Below are 19,295 nucleotides of genomic sequence, written 5' to 3'. Positions count from 1 at the left end.
GTGATTGGTTGTGGCTAAACTTATAATTCCATATTATGCTTCATGATTTGAAGAGTGCAAGTGGCACTTGGAATTGCAGTCTTTGTGGGAGTTGTCTAGACCTAGAAGGGATTTCGGGAACTTTGTGTCATGGTTGCCAATGGTCGTGTGAGTGCACATACATTAGCTGCTACCTAGATGTCTTGCTTATAAAATATTTTTAAGGATGGCCCCAATTGCAGAGCATACTAAAGGACAGATTTTACAGCCTATGTTTCAATTTTTGGGAGCTAATACCATTCCAGCTTAGGCTTCTAATTTGTGCATGATTATTTCTGTTTTGCCATGTTTTTTCTTGTAGTACAATGGTAGTGCATCACATCAAACAGCCATATTTTCATCGAGGTGAAGAAAAGAAATTTGTTGATTAGCTGGTCCCTTCTCAATTTATTGTTTTATTTTATTACTTGAAAAGATCATCAAATTCAGTAATACATATCACTGCAAACTGATGCTGTGAAGAAAAAGTAGGTCTAAGATAGTTGTTTTCACACACCCTCTTTTTGAGAGTGCAAAATAAAAATAAGAAAAATCAAAGAAAACTCAAACTAATGGTTGAGAAATAAAATATCTATTATCTTGGACTTGTATCAATGGTACAAATGTAGGATATGAAACATATAGGACAGAGTAAACACATTGAATGAGAAAAAATAACATGCGTCTTGTTATGCCAGAGGAAATTATTGCAGCAACATGGATGAACGAGTGGGATCCGAAACCCTGTTATGCGTTCACATATGAAATGTTCAGAGAAATTTGGACATCTCAAAAGTGATAGCAAAATTAAAAGGTAAATGGTAAGACATGATTTAACAAAATCTAACAGGCATCATTTGTTGTGGTAATAATTTTTAAGTGCATAGACATTGAATGGTTAAACCTCAGATCTTGAATCCATGAATCAGAAATAACTATATAGGAAATAACTATGTAGAAGTAGAAAGAAGTATATTAAAAGCCAGATCAATTGTACAAGACACAGCATGTATCAAACATTAAGTCATAGTTATCAGCATGGTGGCCAGCCAGAAGACAATAATGGAGTACAGAAGAAGTGGGTCAGCTCTTAAATCATACGAGTGTCACAACCAATTTCCTTGAAAATGCTAACCAGTTCTTAGATGAATAGTTAGTAAGGATCCTTCCCTACGACAGAGGACTCGACCGTTGTTTTCTTCTCATGCGGTCCAAGCTTTGTTGGCAGCCTTCTTCACTACAAAGAGAGCCTACTTAAGCAGAAGCCAAGCACTGTTGCTTATTGACTCCAGGTCGCTGGTCCCTGGATGCAGTAGTAGATCCTTGAACCAAGTTGTTCACCACAGACTCTTCATCCTTGTCCTCGGCCTCAGTAACTTGGGCCATGCTCTCAGCTTGTTTGGTCCCTCTACATTGAAAGAGGCATAGAATGGTTAATGTCTGTCTTGCATGAAGATTTGATAGAGGTGAAATACTTAATGGGAGGTAGGTACCCAGAATAAATCACAAGGCCAACTGCAACAGCTCCAAAAGCTATGATGTACATCCAGTCAACCTGCAGGACATGAAATTTCACTTCACTGAGCCATTAATTCCATGTTATTCCCTTTCTGGCATTGCAAGTAAACTTTTTGAAGTTTGAAGGCTTTTAGTTTAGATGTCTTTCCATTATGTACGTTGTGTCAGTTGGTTTTTGGTTATAATTGAAGCTCACGGTGTCACATAAATCAGATGATCTATTTTTGGATCAATTGGACCTAAATCCAAAACAATTAATAGTGCTAGATAATTTCCCATCCGTATTTAAAGTGAATAAGGTTGATGCTAGTTTGGGTTATCAAGAAACTGGTGGGGAGAAAGTGTTAGCATCCATGGTCCCGCAATTACAATCAGGCATAAGGATTTCTACAACTTAGAACAAGCTTGGATGTGGTTTCCACTAGTTTTGGGTAAGATATTAGCTTTCCTATTAACAATTTGGTCTTTTCTGTGGGGTTCACCATGTGTAAAAGTGTGTTGCTTCTCTTAAGGATTGCAGATGGCTGTACCATGGATGAGCTTAGAGCTTTATGGCCGAGGAAAATAGGTTCTGAGCTCCAAGTGTGGAGCCAATGGCAGTTCTCATATAGGCATAAAATCAAACATATGGCGGGCAAACCTTATTCAAGCATGAGGAGAGAAATAAAAATGAATGATGCAGAGAAGAGAGAAGAGAGTGAGAGAGAGAGAGGAAGGGAGGCGTAGAAGAAGCATACTCCTCTTTACAGGCGAGGACGAGGGGGTCATCGTTCTTGATTCCGTGGGGGTACGTATCACCGGCCGACCTTGTCGCTGATAAGCTTCGTGCGGAGGACCTTGTGAGGCGAGGCTAGCCCGACGGTGGAGGAAGGAGGTCGACGGTGCGATAGAGGCTTTGGAAGGGATCGGTCTAGGGCATGGATCAATTGGTTCAGGGGAGAAGGAAAACAGAAAGGCGGGAGGGGGAAAAAACCTCAAGTGTGCCGTTTGATTCGTGGTGAAACAAAAAAAATGGGGCCAATTTTTACCGACGAAAAGAATCGCCAGCAAATGTGCAGCGGAGATTTTGCGGCGAAAATATAGTCACCGAAAAAAGTGTAGAACAGAGATTTTGCGGCGAAAATCCAGTCGCCGGAAAAAAAGTTATATTTTCTACAAAAATTCACCGATAGAGGTTATGAAACATTTATTGTGACAGCCAAAACATTGCCGCTTAAACCGATATATTTTTTGCGGCGAATTTTTTCGCGGGAAAAAGTTGGCGCCAAAAAACAAAAAATTGCGGAAAGTATTTTGCGACGATATTTTACGGTGAAAAAATAAAATCGCCGCAAAAACTTTTTGTGGCGATATCGGGAAATTTTTGCGGCAATTTTTCTGTCACCGTTGAAAATTTTATCATTAAATATTATTTTTTTGTAGTGAAATTGTCTAGAGCATTTAGAAAATTTTAATTTTTGAAGATTGTCTTAATTTAGAATTATTGAAAAATAACTAGATTTGCTATTCAGAAAGCCTCGTTGTTCCATCTTGCAGGCATGCAGTGTCTATTATATGCTTGCTTCGGAATGTAACATAATTTTTCATCATCAATTTCAAATTCATGGCAAAGAGTTTGAAGTTTTACATTGTCTCATCCTTTGAACTCTTTCTTTTAATATATCCTATGCTTTGTTTGAGGTCCATGTAGCCATTATTTCAGGGAACATGATTTAATGCATCACCTACCGAAGTACGTAGAAAGCCTTCGCATCCCTATTAATTTGATTTTCTTTCGTCTCCATCTTTTGTGTTGCAGCCATCCTTCAATTTTGAAGATAATACTCAATAAAACTATTTTCTATCAGATCCCATAAATCTTATAAAATAAGTAAAGTTTCATATCCATAGACCAAAATTGATAGTTTTCCTATTGAAAGATGGAATAATCTGATTATAAATACTTGTAGTATTACTCTCTTCTATCATCTAATGTCCTTTTCTTTTTGACCTTCTGCCATATGGCTTACGTGGAATCAGGCTTATTCATCTTGTTTGAAACCTAGCTTTGATGCCGCTTGTTTAATTTTTGATGGCAATCCTTGGTGGAGGTAAGGGAGCAAAAACAACAAAAAAAGAAAGTTGCATGGATTAAAGAATACTATTATTGTTTTCTATTTAAAGATGATGGTTGTCTTATTGTTTTGCACATCTTCTCTTCTTCCCTTTAAATAGAAAAGAATGCAAATATACATAAAGGGGGTGTTTTGTTCGTAACCAAAATCGGAATGGGAATGAGAATCAAAATAGCTTGAAATCGGAATCGGAATGATCAAATCCTTCGAAGTATTTGGTTCATGATCGGAATCGGAATCAGAATCGGAATTAGAATGAAAATTTGAATCCATATAGAAGAGTAGGGATTGAGTTCTATATAGATTGAGCCATTCTCATTCCACCCTGGAATCGAAGTAGGAATGGGACTCCTTCCAACCAAATAGTTGAAATGGGAGTCACCCATTCCGATTCCAATTTTAGACCCTAGGTCTGGAAGCGGACCGGGCCACACTCCTACCCGAGTCCGGTCCAAATTTTTTTGTCGAGCTTCGGGCCGGGTTTAGGCCCAAATTTTTTAAAAAATATTTGGTCCGAACCCGGTCCGAGCCCAAGCCCGAATCTGGCCTGAACCCAATCGGGCCGGCCCGCATCCAAGCTCGAATCAGGCCCAGCCCACGTCCTTATCTAACAAAAACTCTAATGCAAACTTCAGGTAGCAAGGAAGATACTTGAATCTTGTTGCGGCCAATCGCCTCGTCGATGCTGGGAGACCCCAGGAGTGGAGTCTCCGGAAGACTCTGAGAGGGAGGCCGATGGCGTGCGCGGCCGTTTGTCCTTCCTTGCCCGTTCTAACGGGGAAGGAGAGGGCCGCTGGGACCGTCGGTCGTCGCGCCATGGTCGTCCCTCCTCTTCTCCGCGGGAGCGCTGTTGGGGGCACTCGCATGGAGGCGACAGGGATCGGCGCGGTCGTCGGCGGCTGCTCCTGGAAGGCATAGGTCGGGCCGCCGGTTGCTGCTAGAGGCTTTTGACTGCGTCGGTCAGTACGGTCATCTGCCGTACGATGGCCGCAATCTGGGCCTCCGTGGTCACTGCAGGGCGCGGAGAGCTAGGCTCCGCCGTCGGTGGGGGCGGGGAGGCCTCTTTCCGACGGGAAGAGCGCCTCGCCGACCCTGTGATCCTCGATCGTTGAGCTCTTGTCTTTGTCATGCTGTCCCCTACCTGGCGCGCCAATCTGTTGCGGCCAATCGCCTCGTCGCCCGATCGCCGAGGAGCGAGCACCTGCAAAAACGAGAAGTCCACTCTGACCGGAGGCGGCTCCGGCGGGGACCCTCCGACGGTCAAGTCAGAGAGATGACTGGGCAACAGTGAAATGTAGACAGAGAGCTCTTATCGAGAGAGAGAGAGAGAGAGGAGCGAGCCTGCGTTTTTGGGAGAGACGGAGCGGATCGATCCCTTGCACTGTTGCCTTCCCCGGTTTATATAGTGGAGCACGGTATGGCGCCGTCATTAATGGCGCGGACAAGTGAGGAACTGTCAACTCACTGTGGACTGTCAGGGTCACCATGAAAATGTCATGTCGCCGTGTGGCTGTCCAATCACCAGGGTTGACAATGCCCTCGGCGGGACAATCTCCTAGGTAGCCGTGCCGCATGTCGCTGTCAGAGCTGACAAGGTCTGGCGGCTGTACGGCGATCGGAGGAGTCGGCCGACCCTAGGTCGGTGGCCAGCAGAGTGGCGTCGGGTTCCTCTGTCGGTCGGCGAGTTTCACGTGAGTCGGCCATCAGACCTCTGGGTTCAGTCGGTCGGGATGGATACGCCCGACATATCCCCAGTCGGCGATGGACCGTTGAATGGCCGGCAGTGGCGTCAGTCGGTCGCCCCGACCGTCAATCGGTCGGTTGGGGCAGAAGTCAGTCGGGCTGCCAGTCGGTCGGTCCTTCCGGCCGTCAGTCGGTCGGTCGGGCCGTCAGTCGGTCGGTCCTTCCGGCCGTCAGTCGGTCGGTCGGTGGGTATCCCCTAACAAATCTTATAAGAACAAACTTGAACCATGTTTTTCCCAATAGCACAAAGCATATTAGACAAGAAACTACCAGTGTTGGTTATATACACGTTCGACACAGGAAGTGGTGATCTGACCATACTGATTAATCATCCTGTAATGCATGCTAACCACAATTTACCACCAACTAGTAGATGATAAAGAATTTGATAACGCTAGAAATGAAAAGTTTCAAAATGGATCAAGTTTACTTATGATGTTTGCCTAACAAAACATGAGGTGGTTTTGGAAGGAGCATGCATGCACCATCCAATAGAGCAACATCCCTGCGCAAGACTACAGCAGCCACCTCTTTCGGACTTGGTAAAAATTTGCTCCATTTCATTGAACTAAATGAAAATCACGATTTATCCGGAGATAATCTACTTCTAAGAGCAATTTAAGAGATTTTGACATAGTGCAACATAACTTGATCTCAATAGCGACTCCCAAATTTGGGTGCTCTGAAGATCACAGATAACTAAATAAATGATCTCTGACACGGTATTCTTTAAGAACAAACTCAAAATACTCCCAAAATCTACCAAAAGAATTATCAAAATATTGTTAGAGAAGTAACTAATAGATTCTTAAAATCAGTATAAATCTCTCATTAATAGTGATCCTGTTCCAAACTTCAACAGTAGTAATAATACTAATTTCAAATACAGCACATATAGTTTTTTTCCATAAAAAGATCTTAAGTGATGACCCCATACACAAATCTCCAAAAATAAGATTTGTCACAAAATATCTGCAAACAACAATAACATTTTCAATGCATAAGCATGAAAGAAACAAATAAAGCTAGAAATAAGAACATGAAGATCATCCCAAGCCCATAGTACGATATCTTTTTTCTCTAAGCCTTCAAAAGAAAATTTTTTGATTAATGCAACAAGAATATGACCAACAGAAGAACATAAGAGTTTTACTTATTAAATGCTTCACAGCTATAGAACAATTGAAAATTGGAGAAGAATTTACTAAAGACCTTGGCAAACACTTTCTATGATATGACTTCGAACAGCGTGTACATAGTGCAAACTGCAACTCCAAAAATTTAAAAAAATATATATAGTTACTTATGATGAAATTGTTAAATAAAAAAATTTATAATTTTACATAGATTAAAGAAATACTATATAGATGATTACATATTATTACATCCACATCCCAACTTTACTACTCGGCTCGCTCTGGGATGCCATCATCCGCATTCAACTTTAAAAAAATTGAGCTACTTGTAACTATTAATACACATATCAATCATAAATCTTCAAAATATAAATACTATGAGTAAATAAAAAATATAACATAAATTTAAATTATTTATATACCTTCATCATATTCTTTACGAAGCCAATCTTGAGTACAAATTAAAATCTCGACTGTAGATGGGCTCAATGAACTCTGATATTGGTCTACAACTTTACCACCAGTGCTGAATGTCGATTCTAATGAAACAGTAGAGACTGAAATAGCAAGAATATCTCTAGCCATTCTCGATAATATAGTATAGACTATTGCATTACTTTTCCATCATGCTAAGATATCAAACTGCTTGTCACTCATATTAGAAAGTACATCATCATCTAAATAACTATCTAGCTCTGATCTCTTTAGCCTTTTCAAAGAACTTTGATTTCTAGACTGAATAAAATCCATATCAAATTTTATTTTGCTCAAGTTAAAAGAAGAAACTGAAGTTATATGACTTTGTCCATCGAAATCAGCTGTTAGCTCATTTGAACTTACAGAAGGCTGCACTCTTGTTGCATCTGCATACTCATTATAAAATTTATAAAGATAAACACGAATCTCATCAATCTTCTTTTTGCTCTCTTCCACATCAAATGCCATTTGATAACAAAACTCTATAAATATCAACTTTGATCTAGGAACTAAAATAGAAGCAATGACCAATAAAATATTGCACTGAGACCAATATTTGTTGAACTTCTTTTACATCTCATTTATCAATTGCTTCAGTGTATCATTAGTATCAACACTCCCATGCATCAATAAGGCCCTAATTTTTCAAACTTCTTTTACATAGAAATTAGATGTGGGATATTTGTAATTAGAAAATACTTTAGTGGCATCTAGAAAACCTTCTAAGAATTTAAGAATTACATCAGCTTATTTCCATTCATCATTGGTGGGGCATATACATGAATGTTCGCTTGCATATCTATTAAAAACATCTTTATAAGTAATTGTATGAGTCAACATTTTATAAGTAGAATTCCATCTTGTAGCAATATCCAAAGTGAACTCTTTTTTAATAGGAAGTCTCATATATTGTGCAATTTTATTAAATCCTTGCATTCGAGATGGGGATGCAGACACTATCTAATGAGCTCCCTTATGCATTCAATGGCTTTGTGAATTATTTTCATTCCATCTCGAACCATAATGTTTAACATGTGTGCATAAGATCTAATATGACTATACTTCCCATCAAATAATATTCCATGACAAAAGTGATCTTGAATCCTTCTAATTATAGCATCATTTGTGGAACAATTATCTAAAGTAAAGGCACATATTTTAGAATTCAGTTCCCATTCAGCAAGGCACTTTTCAATAGCATCTTTAATTGCAAAACTTATATGAGGGTATGCTAGTTTCTTGAAACTAATTATCTTCTTATGCAGAAAAAATTCAGAATCAATATAATGTGCCGTGAGAAAAAGATAACCGATTTTTGATTTGATATCCAAATATCAATAATAAAACTAATCTAAAAATTTAATTTCTTAAATGCATCCAGCAATTTTTTTCTTTCTACTTGGTACAAAGCCATACAATCACTTCTTATTGTCTTACGACCAATAACATTAAACAATGGTTGAACAGATCTCATAAAATCAGAAAAAATAGGATGCTCAACAGTACGAAATAGAAGTTCGGCACATATAATAAATTTTACAAATAATTTTTTACTATTTTCTTGATTGAATTTAAAAGACTTCACTGGATCTATTGAACTTGCTACTGTAAACATTTGATTTATCAGATTCTTTTGATATTTCTTGCAAACATTTTCAAGATGTCATTTTAGATGTTTTGTTCCTCCTTTAGTGTTGCTACTTAATATCTTTTTATAATATTTGCATATAGCTATTGGTCCATCAGATTCTTTTTCCTCAATAAAATGATTTCATACCCAATATCTTTTTTTAGAACCTTTGTTACTTTCAATAGCTTCAACAGTATTTTCATCTTTATCATCTCCATCCCTTATATTTTGAACAGTCTCATTTTTATCCATTTTAGAATGAGACATAAATAAAATAATCTGTGAAAATAAGAACATAAATTATTAAAAAAATTAAAATTTTTTGAAGGAATACAATGATCAATATCTTAATTGTTTAAAAATGAATATGATAAAATATAAAAAATTTGACATATGCCAAACGTCAAGCAACTTTATCCCAGAAACAATGCCAAACATAGTTTGCTGGTGGTTTCGTGGTCACAGGTGCAAACAATCATGCTGGCATAGTGCTCTGCATACGACTAGTATGCTAAAACTGTAAAATAGGCGATTAGCTAAAAGCCTAAAATGATCAATATCACAACGAAGAAGACCAAAACAGGAGAGACATGATGGATGGAGGTCTAACCTTGGCTCCAGTAAGGTGTTGAAGCCCAGCTGCCCAGCATGGTGAACCTAGGAGACGGTGATGGCGGTCGGTGGATGGAACACGGATCAAGGAGGGCCAAGGGCTAGGGCTCTTCAGCCTCTTCGACTTCGAGACTTCGATGGGGAAATTGAGAAAGTCAGAAGACAGAAAAGAAGAGGAAGAGTCAAAGAGGTGATGGGTTTAAGGGTTTAATGGGATCAATGAGTTAAAAGAATGGAGATCTAACCTTGGCTCTAGCAAGGTGTTGAAGCCCAGCTGTCCAGCACGGCAGCACGATGAGCCTAGCCTCTGCTCTCTGGCAATACAACTTCAAAACCCTAGTCTTGAGAGGAAAAGAAAATAGGAATTAAGGAATACTAAGACTTGAGATTCGGAGGAAGGGGATTTAGAGGATCCTTACCCAAAACGACGAATGGTGATGTCCGAAAACAGGAAGACGGCATCAGTGATGGTTGATGATGATGAGGGAAGATGGAGGATCGGTGTCACTGTGTTGGCGATGGCAAATGAGAAAGATGGAAGATCAGACACGACGATGGGGGAAGATGGTGATGGCGGTCGATGGACGGAATACAGACCAAGGACGGAACACAAACGGAAGATCGACTTCGACGGTGAAACTGCAGATCGGAAAAGTTAGGAGATGAAGACCGAGAAGAGAAGAGGAAGAGCTGAAGAGGCGATGGACTCAGGGCTCTTTTAGGTGAGCACTCGGGCTCCAATTCCATTTGCCACGTCCCATTTTCATTTCGGGTAGTCGGGCTCCATTTCGGGTTGGAAATTGGGCTTTTAATCGGACTCAGTTTCAAGCCCGGGCTGGGCTTGGGTCGAACCAAAGGTCCGCCCGAGCCCGGCACGAAAATAAAATGGGCCCTGTTTTATTGGCCCGAGCACGATCTGGATGATTTCGGACCGAGTTCGAAGTCTGATCCGAAGTCAGCCCGACCCGATGCGCCTCGGGCCGGTCCGAGCCCACTTCCAGTCTTACCAGACCCCCGCTCCTGCCAACCAAACATCCTCAAAATTCTAATAATAATTAAAAAAAAATTATGAGCTTGCATGCTAAGAATAGGACTCTTCATTTTTTTTTTTAAAGTCTAAAAGCAACTAAGTTGTTCACAATACAAAACAAGTTAATTTTTTCAATTTTGACTGAGTGAATAATTTGGGAGACCCAAGGGGAGATTCGCCCAGTTGCGCTCGGTGGAGGTGGACATGGTTCTTCTCTTCTCCGGCCAGGCGTCAGGTCTAATGGCAGAGGGTGGGCATTGAACGCGTTTTATAAACTCGATTTTGATTGGATCCTGTTACGTGAAGGAAACAGAGTTCCGCCTGAAATCGGAGAGACCAAGCCAATCTGGAGTCTTGTCTGTAAGTGTCTTAATTTTCAGAAACTATAGATGGGTGAGAGCCCTAGTGTCCGTCCAACTCGGAAAGTAAACCGTATAAAGAATAGCAAATTTTTCTGACTTTTTTTGGTGCAATGATTTCGATTTTTTACATGATTTCCTGTAAGTTTAGGAATTTTTATGCATGTGATTTTTTTTTTCCTTTTTCAACATTTCTTTTGGACTGAATTTATTCTTTTTTTGGAAGGTTCCTACTAAAGGTTTTACCAAAAGAAATCAGGAGAATTTTTTTGAGTGATCTTTTTGTGTATGTAGAATGTTCCTTCTCAAGGAAATAATGTTTTCTTTCTTTTTTTTTTTTTAAGAGCTTCATGAAAGATCTAATTTGTTCCTTTTCGAAAAGCACCACCGGAAATACAATTGATTTGGAAATTTTTAGGCTCGTGGAGAATTTTTTTTCCTTGTTTGAACTTTTCGTTTTGAACAATTTTCTTTTCTTTGCAAAGAGCCCTATGAAAAATCTAATTAATTTATTTCAAATTTATTGTAATTGTGGAGAAAAAATTACAAATAAATTATTTTTCCATTTTTAGGCATGTGTTGTCCGCAAAAGAAATAGTTTTTTTATTGAACAATTCAAGCCTATATTTACTTATTTGAGCATCATATGATATACAAATCAGCTTCTGTATCATGACCATACATTATTATACATGCTAAACTATTAAAATATTAAACTTGTGGAAACCATAAATTTTTCATGTTTGGAGGAGAATAAATAAGTAGCAAAAGTTTATTTTTCTTTAAGTTTTCAAAAGAAATAAGGAATGATATATTTAGGTGTGATTTTTTTTTTTAGAGTCCAATTTCCTTTTTAGACATGAAATTTTATAAAAAAATTGCATGTATGGATGTACGTAGAAATTTTTTTTCTTTTTAATTTGAAACTCTCATAATGAAAGCATGAGAGGGCTCTATTAGGATCACAAAGAGACAGGTTTTTTTTTTTTTTTTTTTTTGGTTGAAAAAAAAGGGTTGGAAGGTGAAAGAAGAGTGCCCTATAAGCCAGTCGCATGAGTAATGCGGTGAAACTTTTCTTTGTAATCTTTCAACTCATGTGATGATATTATTTATATATGAGGCATTGATTCATCATTTTAGTTGTATCTTATTATGTTTAAGATTATGATGAACGCTAAAGATTAGAATAATAATTTAGGAGACATGGATGAGTCATATCTGTGAGATCTAAAATCTTAAAATCTTAATCTTAAACATTCTTAGTAGTAAGAGCATTGAGTCAGAGCACAATTTTTCGAAAAGACTGGCACATTCTATGCATGTTCAACAGAGAGGATGACTGATCTCACTGGCCATTTGTGTGGGACACTAATACAAGGATGTGGGTGCTCATTTGAAAATGAGTCAACTGAATTGACTTGTTGACAGAGAACATCTTAGGGAAGCCTTACTTGCATGTCCAAAGATGGTTCTCTAAATGAGAGTTATGCAAATGATCCTTAGACCTGAGATCACCATGGAATCTTATGCACATGAACTTATATTTTGGTTCATATCCAAGCATGGCATTAAGATATGTATGGGATGCTCTAAATATGGTAGTGTGTATGAAGGTTGTGAGTCAGTCTATAAAGAATCGATCACTCTTAGTAAGAGGAGATCGCATCTTGTGTATTCTCATCCCTAAATGACTCGAAAAACTCTTTTGACCAAAAGTGGGATGAAGATTAGAAAGAGTTTCTAATGCTTTATCATTAGAGTCATCACTGATTGATAGAAAATCAATATGAATATGCATTTGAGTTTGACATAATTCCATACTCATGAACATATTCAGGATGTAGGGATGATCGAAGGATTGAATTGCATGGCAACTTACCACTGAAAGGTATATTTGATATTTTCATCAAATTTCACATCTTCTGGATAGTCATGATACGTTGCTAGACGTCAATCTTGATTTATAGGTTTGATCGAATTGAAGAGTTTAATTTGATCGTCAATTAAAAAAGATTCTAATTGCGAAACTCGGGTTAGCTCATTTTAGACCTTAATCGATTAGAAAGAGTCTAATCAAATTAGGTCAACTTGCATCCGGACCTACTAGTAGCTAGATGTGGAACTCAATGGGTCACACACATAAAAAAATTGATCAAAGATCTTTTTGATAAGGTTGATTAGAATTTTGGATCCAATCAGGGTTCCCGATAAGTATGCTAGCACGCGTGGAAATCCAAGCTCCTAAAGAGATCAAATTTGATCTTAATCCTTGCTAATTTGCTAACCCAATTTGATGAGCAATTAGGTTAGGTCATGTCACCTAAAGGCAGCCCAAAAAGGGGGCCTTGTTTCAAGTTAACACCAAAAAAAAACAAGAGTCCTCTCGGATGAGGACTCTTGGTGCAAATTTGAGAGGAGCGCACATGCTCTCCATTTTGGCATGCAGAAGGACCAAGAGTCCTTCTACTTTGGGTCTCTGACTCACATGACAATAAGATCAGAACCTTAACCACCTGGTATGCTATTTAAAGTATGAAAAATCCTTTTGGATTGGTGTGGGAAATCTTCTGGAAGTGAGGCGCGCGTGCGAGGTGTTCTCTGGTCGCGTGAAGAGATGCAAGACTCCTTCTATTTTAAGGAGTCTTAGGCAACATTATTATCTGATATTTTTTTTGATAAGGATCAAATTTAAATGCTGATTCCATGAGATAAGTATAGAAATTTATCAAGTAATGGAGCATTGCTTTTGATGCCCTTTACTGGGCGTGTACGTGCGTGATAGAAGAAAGACTCACGCGACTCTTTGCATTGAGAGTCCTTTTGTCATTAGAATTTCATTTCAAAAGCAGGTGTCCCTTGCAGATTTGCTTCCTTTTTGAATCAGAGAATACGTGGCAAGTTTTCACATTATTCTGAAATGAAAATGGATGCAAGGAACAACTCTTTCTGGGTGCGCATGCATGAGAGGGAAGGATTCGACGTATCACACCCTGATGAGTCCTTCTATTTGAAGACTCTCAGATAAGTGATACAAGGACCTGATATAGCTTTTCAGATAATTCGTGTCTTCTCTGTTGGCGTCCCCTCTGGTTCTATAAATAGGGGGCGGCAGATAAATTGATAATTCAATTCTTACATCCCTTATCCACTCCCTCTCTCCCTCTCTTACAACTTTAGAGTTTAAGATAAAGGCTTGTTCTTTTAAGACAAGCCTATTCCTAATAGATCTAAGGGTTTAAGAGGTCCAAAAGAAGGTGATCAGATCCAGTGGATGGTTCTGAGAGATTCAAACTCAGATCTGAAGAAGAGTCTGATCGACTGGTGGCTAGTCGAGTTCTAGGGGCTAGAACTCTTGAAGTTAGGTGAAGGAGAAGCACTGTTCTTGGCTCAACTTTCGTATGGATCATCGTTGGAGGGCGAACACTTGAGCACCTAGTGGAAGCTCTATCAAAATTAGAATAAGCATTATAAGTATTCTTTTTATCCAAGTTTAATTTAATTATGCTCTGATTGTTATAATCAAAGATTCTGGGCATTTGGGTTTCGATGCGTCAAGTATTTTGAATGACAATTTTAAAAACTTAGCCCTTCTGCAGTGCCACCAAAATCTAATAGCGGTATCAGAGCCAATCTTGATTTATACAATCCAAAGTTAAAATATTGTCTTGATTGTGATGAAGCTTAGATTTTTGTTTTGGTTCAAGTCGGGTCAATGGTTGAACCCAATTGAACATCCAAATCCTAATATATCTTAGAGATATATTTAGATGCTTGAGTTATGATTTTGATCATATTAATATATCTTAGAGATATTTTTAGTTGTATGAGATCATGATCATGATTAGATGCATTGATTTAATGATTAGTTGTCATGATTATTATGACACAACTATAATAATGCATCGTTATGATTGGTTGAATTAGGATATACATGAGATCATTAAAGTCCTCATAAAAATTATATTAACTCATAGTGTTATGAATTAGTAGCTAACCAATTTTTTAAATCGATTAATCAATTGGTGTCTAAGGAGTGTTTCAAGTGCGGTGGTTCTTTAATTAGTTTCGTTCACTGACCTAGTCAATTTATTGATGTTCAAGGAAAGCAACGGGGGAACCCCCACCAATCTTAATATTTTTCTGACCAATTGGATTAGTTCAAATCTTGAACAAAGATTGTTCAGTATTTTGAATACTACATATGCCTTCCTTCATGCTAAGTCAATATCTTATCAAAAATCATAATAGGTTTATTGTGATATCCACAAGGCTTGCTATGGAGATTGATGTGGGGTTGTCTTGGTGCATATTAGATGCTTTATAATATATTTTGGATACGTTGCTTTGTTGTGATATCCACAAGAATAATATTTTTCAGATATAATAGTATAAAAATGAAAGATTTGACTTAATTAAAAAACATTATAGTTTATTGTGATATCCATAAGACTATAAGTATTTTTAGAGGTAAGAATTATGTTGAGAATTGCATAAGATGCAATTGGATAGGTTTTCCTACTTTTGAACTTATTGAGATTTGTTGTGATATCCATAAGGCTTCATTGAGAGATTAGGATCTCAATTTTATTAAGAAATCAGATTAGAATTTTTCGTTTATCATAGGAGAGGGCTATGGTATCTGATAAAATAGTGGGAGACATAACTAGTTAAAAGATTTCATCTAGTTATACATGTCAAATATGAGTGGTCTACTTATACTATTGTTCTTTATTTATGTAGATTTAATTTTGCATTATCGCTTCTTTATTTTCATTGCATAAAATCATAAATAAAAAATATTGATCGGTTTGAACTATGTAGATTGGTTGAGGAACTTGCAAATTAGGTTCGTACCGGAGAAGAATTTTGATGTTATGGATATTTTTGATTCTGATTTGGTTAGTGATAAGAAGGTAATGGATGTCCTCACGGATATTACTTATTGTGGTAAGTTAAGATATTGGAAGAATATTGACAAGAATTATCTTGCAAGCTTGAAGCAGGGTGCGAGTGTAGCACCAAAAGGTGTGTACATGATACAGACATATTTTTTATTGAGTGGCTCAAACTTTGATACTTGGATATTAGATACTGTCTGTAGATTGCATATTTACAATTCATTGCTATGATTACAGAATATCAAAGATCTGAAAAAAAGTGACCTTGAGCTTTATGGCGCAAATGGAGAGTCCATTAACGTAGAAGCTGTGGGTACTTGTATGCTCAATTTACATTCAGATAAAATTTTAGAATTAAAAGATTGTTATTACATTCCAAAGGTTATTAGAAATATTATTTCTATATCTTTGTTATTAAAATAAGGTTATGAAATAAGGCTAATGAGAAATGGATGCTCCATTTTCTTTTCTAATGAATTTTATGGCAATGGTTACATTGATAACAATCTTTTAGTTCTTGCACTCAATGAAAATATTTTTTATATTGAAAGAAATATGAAAAGAAAGAGAGAAGATGTGAATATTACATATCTCTAGCACTACCATCTTGGTTATATTAGTGAGACTAGGATAAACAAGTTATACAAAGGTGAATACTTTGACCTATATGATTTTCAATCATTAGAAATTTATGAATCTTGTCTCATGAGTAAAATGACTAAGACTCCATTCTCTGGACATGAAGAGAGGGTAAAAGAGCTGTTAGCCCTAGTACATTCAGATGTATGGGAGCCGATGACAATTCAAGCTAAAGAAGGATACTCCTATTTCATCACTTTTATGGATGATTTATCAAGATTCAGATATATGTATCTTATAAAACATAAATCCAAAACCTTTGATAAGTTTAAGGAGTATCAAAGTATGGTCGAGAAACAAACTGAAAAAGGTATCAAGATTTTTCGATCTGATCGAGGAAGAGAATACTTATCCAGTAAATTTTTTGATCATCTTAACAGTAAAGATATTCTCTCTGAGTGGATCCCTCCTTATACACCGTAGTTGAATGATGTACAGAAAGGAGGAATCACATTTTGATGGATATGATGCGATCCATAATGTCTTCACTGATCTCCTAATATTTTTCTGAGGATATGCCCTAAAAATTACCACATACATATTGAACAAGATGCCTTCAAAGTCTGTTACTTGTACACCATATGAGATATGGAAGGGAAGTAAGCCGAATCTTAAACATCTTAAGATTTGGGGCTGTCCTGCTTATGTTAGAAATATTTTTGGACATAAGCTTAGTACTAGATCAAACAGATGTAGGTTTGTAGGATATCCTAAGGAAACTAATGGATACTACTTCTACCACTCTACTGAACAAAAGGTATTTGTTAGTAGGCACGTCACTTTATTAAAAAATGAATTCATCTAAGAAGGAGGCAGTGGGAGGAATATTGAACTTACAAAAGTTCAGAATCTACAAACCAATCCAGAAATATCTGTAGTTGAACCACAAGAAGATCTTCAACCAGAAGTACCCAAAGATGAGGTACATCCATTATATACATCTCCTCTTCGAAGGTCAGACAGAGTATGTCAAGCACCTCTAAGATATGATTTTATCATTGAGAGTGATAATTCGATCAACATCATTCAGGATGATGATCCACTGACCTATTTAGAAGTTGTCATGAATAGAGACTCAGACAGATGGCTGGAAGCCATGAAATTCGAGATGGACTCTATGTACACTAACCAAGTATGGACCTTGATTGATGCACCTGAGGGTGTGACCCTAATAGGGTGCAAGTAGATTTTCAAAAGATCGAAGCAGATGGTCAAGTGGAAACTTACAAAATTAGGTTGGTAGTGAAGGATTTCAGACAAAGGTAAGAAATTGACTATGATGAAACCTTCTCACCGGTGGCTATGCTCAAGTCTATTCAAATTTTGCTTGCTATAGTGACATACTACGACTATGAGATTTGACAGATAGATGTCAAAATAGCTTAGTGCTAGATCAAACAGATGTAGGTTTGTAGGGTATCCTAAGGAAACTAATGGATACTACTTCTACCACTCTATTGAACAAAAGGTATTTGTTAGTAGGCACGTCACTTTATTAAAAAATAAATTCATCCAAGAAGGAGGCAGTGGGAGGAATATTGAACTTACAAAAGTTTAGAATCTACAAACCAATCCAGAAATATCTGTGGTTGAACTACAAGAAGATCCTCAACCATAAGTACCCAAAGATGAGGTACATCCATTATACCATCTTCTCTTCAAAGGTCAGACAGAGTATGCCAAGCACCTCTGAGATATGATTTTATCATTGAGAGTGACAATTCGATCAACATCATTTAGGATGATGATCCACTGACCTATTCAGAAGTTGTCATGAATAGAAACTCAGACAGATGGCTGGAAGCCATGAAATCCGAGATGGACTCTATGTACACTAACCAAGTATGGACCTTGATTGATGCGCCTAAGAGTGTGACCCTAATAGGATGCAAGTAGATTTTCAAAAAGATCAAAGCAGATGATCAAGTGGAAACTTACAAAGTTAGGTTGGTAGCGAAGGATTTCAGACAAAGGTAAGAAATTGACTATGATGAAACCTTCTCACCGATGGCTATGCTCAAGTCTATTCAAATTTTGCTTGCTATAGCGACATACTACGACTATGAGATTTGACAGATAGATGTCAAAACAGCTTTTCTCAATGGTAGTCTTGAGGAAGAAGTTTATATGACTCAGCTAGAGGGATTTATCTTAAGTGGGAGGACAAATCAAGTATGCAAGCAAAAAAAATTTATCTATGGATTAAAAAAAGCTTCGAGGAGTTAGAACATCTGATTTAATATAGCAGTCAAAGAGTTTGACTTTATCAAAAATGAAGATGAACCATATGTGTATAAGAAGACAAGTAGGATTATTATTGTCTTCTTAATTCTATATGTCAATGACATACTGCTCATTAGGAATGATATCTCAATGATGCAATTGATCAAGACTTGATTATCGAATAAGTTTTTCATGAAAGACTTGGGTGAAGCATCCTATATACTGGGTATAAAGATCTATAGAGATAGATCTAAGAGAATGCTAGGCTTGTCTCAGTCTCAGTACAAAGATCTCATATTAAAGAGATTTAACATGGAGGCAAGTAAGAGAAGTTACCTGCCTGTAAGTCATGGTATACGTCTCTTTAAGAAAATATTCTAAGACACAAGAGGAGAAGAAGAGGATGAACGAAATTCCTTATGCTTCAGCTCTGGGATCAATTATGTATACCATGCTATATACCAGACATGATATAGCTTATGCTTTAAGCGTAGCTAGTAGATTTTAGGTTGATTCAGGAGAGGATCATTGAAAAGTTATGAAAAATATTCTGAAGTACCTAAGAAGGACTAAAGATATTTTTCTCATATATGGCGGAGGATCAGAGTTGAAACTAGAGGGATATACAGATTTTAATTTTCAACCTGATCTAGATGATAGCAAGTCAATATCAGGATACGTGTTTATCCTAAATGGTGGAGCAATAAGTAGGAATAATTTCAAATGACAGACTGTAGTTGACTAAGCCACTGAGGTAGAGTACATCACTGCTAGTGAAGCTGCTAAGGAAGCAGTCTGAATGAATATATTCATAACAAAATTAAATATTGGTTCCTAAGATAAAATGATGAGGGTCAGTTTATTGTGATAATACTGAGGTCATTGCTTAAGAAAGGAA

General features: G+C 37.4%; 2 pseudogenes; both read right to left on the bottom strand.

Moving 5' to 3' along the window:
- Nucleotides 1-971: 971 nt before the first annotated feature.
- LOC105038147 (uncharacterized) overlaps nt 972-19,295 on the bottom strand; it is a 151,352-nt pseudogene continuing 133,028 nt past the window's right edge.
- On the bottom strand, nt 6,944-8,903 carry LOC140854747 (zinc finger BED domain-containing protein RICESLEEPER 2-like; annotated as a pseudogene).

Source organism: Elaeis guineensis, chromosome 1, assembly GCF_000442705.2.
Source record: "Elaeis guineensis isolate ETL-2024a chromosome 1, EG11, whole genome shotgun sequence".
Taxonomy (NCBI): domain Eukaryota; kingdom Viridiplantae; phylum Streptophyta; class Magnoliopsida; order Arecales; family Arecaceae; genus Elaeis; species Elaeis guineensis.
Note: the sequence above shows the minus strand (reverse complement) of the source record. Positions and strands in the feature narration are given on the sequence as shown.